The sequence below is a fragment of the Sitophilus oryzae genome, unplaced genomic scaffold (assembly GCF_002938485.1).
Source record: "Sitophilus oryzae breed Bouriz unplaced genomic scaffold, Soryzae_2.0 scaffold_1512_pilon_pilon, whole genome shotgun sequence".
In the NCBI taxonomy this organism is placed as follows: Eukaryota; Metazoa; Arthropoda; class Insecta; order Coleoptera; family Curculionidae; genus Sitophilus; species Sitophilus oryzae.
Genome location: NW_022146184.1, coordinates 528,228 through 534,227, shown reverse-complemented (window position 1 = coordinate 534,227; position 6,000 = coordinate 528,228).

Here is a 6,000-nt window from a genome sequence, read left to right as displayed (position 1 = left end):
CTTTTCAGTTAATTAAAAATAAAATTTTACAAAAAATCAAATTTTCTGTTGATAACTCTTAAATTATTAATTTTAAAAAAATTATACTTAAACCATTAAATTCTACGTAAAAATGTGCTTTGGAAATGTTTTCATAGAAATACAAAATTTTCCATAGCAAAAAAGTTAACACACAAAAAGTTAAACACCCCGTAACTCCGAAACGGTAACAGATATTGATGTGGGGTTTTCACCATCATGTTTTTGATGAAAATTGAGCTCCAGACACCGATATTAGTTTTCGTCTATCTCCTATAGAAAAGGGTGTTTCCATTTAAAAGCGTCGAATTTGACCCACCCTGTGCAGTAAAAATGAAAAGTAAAGAAAAGAATAAACTGACTAGTTCTGAAACTACATCATATATTTAAAGCAAATAAACCCGAAAAATACTGTTAAGAAACAATATTAAATCGTGTTGAATTAAATCACTCAAAACTCCCTGAACCGAATTAAAATCAACGCCGACGGAAACTTCACAAATCTACTGCAACTCTAATAGAAACATCGTTAGAACGAGCCTAGTTAAAGCTAAAAGAAAAGCGAAACTTTATCTGCAACATTTCCAAATTGAATTCACAAAACTTCCTACCTTAAAATATTTTGTTGCCCTCGCTGACAGTTAGCCTCGCCCACACTGCTCTCGAAAGTTCACTGCAATCAGAAAACTGAGACGTGCTATTTCGGACTGAATTACGTTTTATAGATAAAGTAACTAGTTTAGATGCCAAACTAGAATAAAATATATTTCTTTTCCATAGCAACTGTTAAAATTCCCTTATATCTATGAAAAATAGTAGATAAAATAGTACTTTAACCGCAAGCGTAGATTAAATGATACTTTAACAGCGAGGATAGGTTAAAACTTTATTTCGTCTCGCACGTTTTTTAATTGCTTCCATTTCTCCGAAATATCGAGTCGACATTTTCGGACTCCATTCTGACCTCAAATGCACTTTATTTTTATTTTACATCTCTTACACAACCTTTTTTTTCTATAGAAAAGACACGTACGAGGAAAATATTTTGATAAAAAATAAATGTCTTGTTACAAAAGTATTTTTTCAAAATAGCGTTCAGCCTTTTCCACAGAACAATAACAAAATAAATATCCCTTAGCATTTATTTCATTGTATTTCCTTCACTAGCAGGCACAGTAATCAAAGCTTTATTAGAGCCAGAGCTAACGTACAACAAAAGAAAGGAACTTCTCATGATTTCAAAGCTTTCAGATTTAAATTCGAAAATTTTTCGTTTCAGAATGTGTCACTTCACTCAGTCACCACCAATTTGCTTTGTCCGGGAAACTCTTTAAAGTAGAGAAAAGTTGGAAAGCTCTAATTTTAGAGAGAACTAGGGTTATTGAAAAGTGGTTTAATACGAGGGTATATCTAAATTTTCGTCGCCAAACACCTATGTTCGAGCACTGCCGTTCTTTAAAAGATCAGCCTGGGGGTGGACTTTTGTTTACTTCATCAGCTGTACATACTTAGATACTGGGTTAGATTCCGTTTCATATTTTGTCGGTTGATTTTTGGTTTTAACTCTTTGATTTTTGGTATTATTTATTATTGTAGTACAAAAAACTAATTATTTTGGTGTTTAAGTGACATAAACTACTACCAGATATATGGTCACTCTCGGTTTCGCATAAAAAAATAGAAAAATTACACGTTGTGCAAGTGATTTAACCTAAAAGTGCCCATACATTTTTTACTTATCGTGATTTTTGTGTGTGTTTTTTAAGACTCTAGGAATTCATCAATAAAGCTTAAGTGGAGTGTGTTTTTGGTGTTATGCCTCATCTTTGTTGTGTTCCTGGTGGAAAGGATAGTTATACTAGGCAGCCTAAAGTGTCCGGATGAGCAAGAAAAGTGTGTACGAGTTATAAATCAAGAGAATTCTATTGAAAATATCTTTAATAAATTTAAAAACTCCCATGATGGTATTAATTAAAACTGGACAATTATGTTTATTTTATTCATATTGTGGAATCTCCATTCCAAGTGTTGTTGGTTCAGCTTTGAAAGATTCAAACACGTTTAAGTTGGTATTATGATCTAGGGAAAAATAAAGAATATGTGTATTAAAGATCATGAAAAAGATTATTATTTTGAGTTCAAATTTTAAAAAAGATTTTTGTAAAGACAAGACTGATACAGTTTAAAAGAAGAATGTGTTTTTGTTTGATAATATATAATGTATGTGAAGCATAACATATATTTGTTCAGTAATTTTTAATGAATAGTGTTGATTATTTATAATACCAAATTAATACAAATATTTAAGTGATGGCTGAATACAATATGAATAAAATAACAATAAAATTGGTACATTTGCATAATACAAAATTAAGTTTTAAGAATAAAGGTGTTACTAAAAATACTAAGAAATTCATATTTCTTTGTTTTAATTGGTCTAATGTTACTTACATTTTATGTATGAATTATACCGTATCATCGAAAAAAATCGGCGTCTAGTTGGCTTGGAAATGCACATCGATGACATTCCCTAAATAACTGTACACATAAAATAATTAACTAGAATTTTACAATCTTGGAAAATTTGATATTCTTGAACCTTGTTTCTAAATATTCTAATTTTTTTGATTTTCTTGGGATTTAGGTTCGGGAAAAACGCTGATTAAGTTTTCATTTGGTTTTTCATTATTTTTATTTGGTTTAAAAAAAACGTTTCGGCTAACATTATAGCCTTCATCAGTGTTGTGTCATATGAAAAAAATAGTGTTGAATATAATCCAAAAAATTACATAAAATATTCACACCACGCACATAATGTTTACTGCGTACTGCGTACTGCGTACTCCACAGTGAATGTAGATAATTTTAGTGTTAAGAATAATAATTTTAAAAAAATATGTGGTTATCTTTTGATAAGTTTATATTAGTTTATTAATTGCAGTAAATATTATGAGGTGTAAATTATATTGTATATGTAATTTTTTGGATTATATTCAACACTATTTTCTCATATGACACAACACTGATGAAGGCTATAGTTAGCCGAAACGTTTTTTTAAACCAAATAAAAATAATGAAAACCCAAATGAAAACTTAAATCAGCGTTTTTCCCGAACCTAAAAATCCCAAAAAAATCAAAAATTTTAGAATAATTTTACATATAAAATGCCAGCGATCTTCATTTCATAGCCTTCGCTGACGCCTTTTTTTAGATAATATTGTATTATTTGTAAATATAATTTTTCGAACATACAAACAAAATATACATATAAATGTTGTGAATGCAAATAATAATACATCACTATTAGTAGATATTGAATGTTTTTTGTTAAATTAGATCGATTTTCAAACCCCAAAATTTAAAATATATTTACATTTTACTCATTATCTTATGTACCTATACACTATTTGTACATTGTAAAACATTTGCTGCATTTGTATGGTTCATAGTTTATTTGCCAAAGTATTTATTACTATAAATAGATATATATGTTATAGTTATTAACTGTATATTATGTATATTTCAAGTAAACTATATCAATTTTAAAATACAAACCAAAAATCTGAGGAATAATTATGTTTTCCATGTATTCTACAACATATTTATTAATCCGTTATATCTAACTAGCGTGACGTCATAAATCTCGCCCGTAGGCTGATCTTTTAATAGAAGGCACTGGTTTGAGATTATTTTTGTTACGTACGACTTGCGAAACAAAAGATAATTACTAGATTAATCGACTTTCCTGCAACGAAGATCGATCTTAATTATCCGAGCTGTTGTCCGAAATGATCATTACATTATGTAGTAAGCATGAATCTGGCCGGTTCAGCACAAAGTGATTAAAGGGAAAAACTAAAAACGCACTCGATAAGACTTGCCTGAGACCTTAATCACTGCATAATTTGTGCTGGTGAAGCGAACAGTGAAAATATTGTCGTGAGTGTTGGTGTTAGTTACGCTGCGGTTTTAGTTTTCTTTTAGATATTTCGGTATGCCTAAACTGGCGAAAAAGACGATTTCCTCGTTTGAATCGGAGGGGAGAGTGAACATTTCGTAATCATGGTGATTGACGGATGTCTTACTGTGTTACATATTTATAATAAATTTAATATTACGGTAATGGACATATGTCTTACTGTATACAGGGTGGTCCGAACTGTATTCCGGAAACTTCGGCAGCATATTCTGCAGATAAAAGTAAGTAAAAAAGTTCGTATAAATGTAGGTCCTAAAATGCTTAGTTTCGGAGATACAGGGTGTAGAAGTTTCATTTTTATTTCAATTTTTTCCAAATAATTTCTGAAGTAACGTCAATATTTGAATGAAAATTGAGAGTTTTTTGACATGAGAAATTTGATTTTGATGTCAATACGACTTCTACTAATAGAGGGCGCCACCTACATATTTTTTAACTTGTTTGAAGAGTAATAACTTTTCGTCCGTACCTGTATAAAACAACTAAGTAAAATAATATACATTTACGACATTTTTTACGTGAAGAAGGTCTCTTGGTAAAAATAGCTACAAGTAATCGTTTTCGAGATATTTGGAATCTAAATTATCAATACCTGTCATCGTTGACATAAATTTAACATGTTGACTAAATAGTTATTAGAATGAAATCATAAATTTGAAAAGTTTTTGTGTCAAAAGTTCAACAGAAACTGTTTTATCATCATTTTTTTGCAGAAAAATTTATGATTAATTAAAAAAAATAAAAATTTCACAGATCTATTATTTCAGTGAAATAACTATCCTCAACGTGTTTATTTTTCGTCAATAATGACATTTATTGTCTATTTCCATTCTAAATATCTTAAGAACGGTTGCTCGTAGCGATTGTTACAAAGAGATATTTTTTACGTAAAAAGTCACAAAGATGTATATTTTTTCACTCGGAAGTGTTATACAGGTACGAACAAAAAGTTATTACGCTTCAAAACAATTAAAACACATGTAGGTGGTGCCCTCTACTAGTAGGAGTCATATTGACACCAAAATCAAATTTTTCATGTCAAAAAACTCCCAGACACCATTTTTCATCCAAATATTGACGTTACTTCAGAAATTATTTAGGAAAAATCGATATAAAAATGAAACTTCTACACCCTGTATCTCTGAAAGTAAGCATTTTAGGACATACATTTATACGAACTTTTTTACTTATCTTCATCTGCAGAATATGCTGACGAAGTTTCCGGAATACAGTTCGGATCACCCTGTATATCAGGAATTATTCCGTAATCGTAATGATTGACGAATGTCTTACTGTGTTACATTTTTATCATGGATTCAATATTACGGTAATTGACGAATGTCCTACTGTATGCATCAGGAATTATTCCGTAATCACTGCGTATCAGGAATTATTCTGTAGACATACGGCATATTATTAATAATATCAACTATTAGGTATCACTAAATAGCGAAGATACGAGATATTATATTTTTTTATAAATACACCTTTTAAACTCTTAAGCAGCCGTATTTATAAAATAGGACATTCAAATAATTCGTTTTCTGAGAGATGGAAATAAATTATCTGATTGTTTGACACTTAATGTCAAAAAGATAAAATAAAAAATAGAAGTTTTAAAACAAAATCTTAAATAACTCGAAAACTATTTATTTTAGGTATAGGAACATGTATAGTCAAAAGGTAACGAATTGAAAAACCTTTTATATATATACAGGTTGTTAACTGGACAGTTACTTATAGGGGAACAGAATGGCAACACTGTCTATTGAGAACGCATGCACTTATAGGGTTTTCTACCGGGTCGTCCCGTCGCGTCGTCTATCGAGGTTGCCATATTTCAACCTGTATATATAAACGGAATTTGGTTTAAGTATTTAATACTCATTTCCAACTACAGCCTATTGCTGCCTTCCCGTTACCCTACGCCACACATCTCGATTTAGAGCGTCATCAGCTTCTAAGTTATGAGCTTCCATTGCTTCTGCTCTGGGGAGTCCAT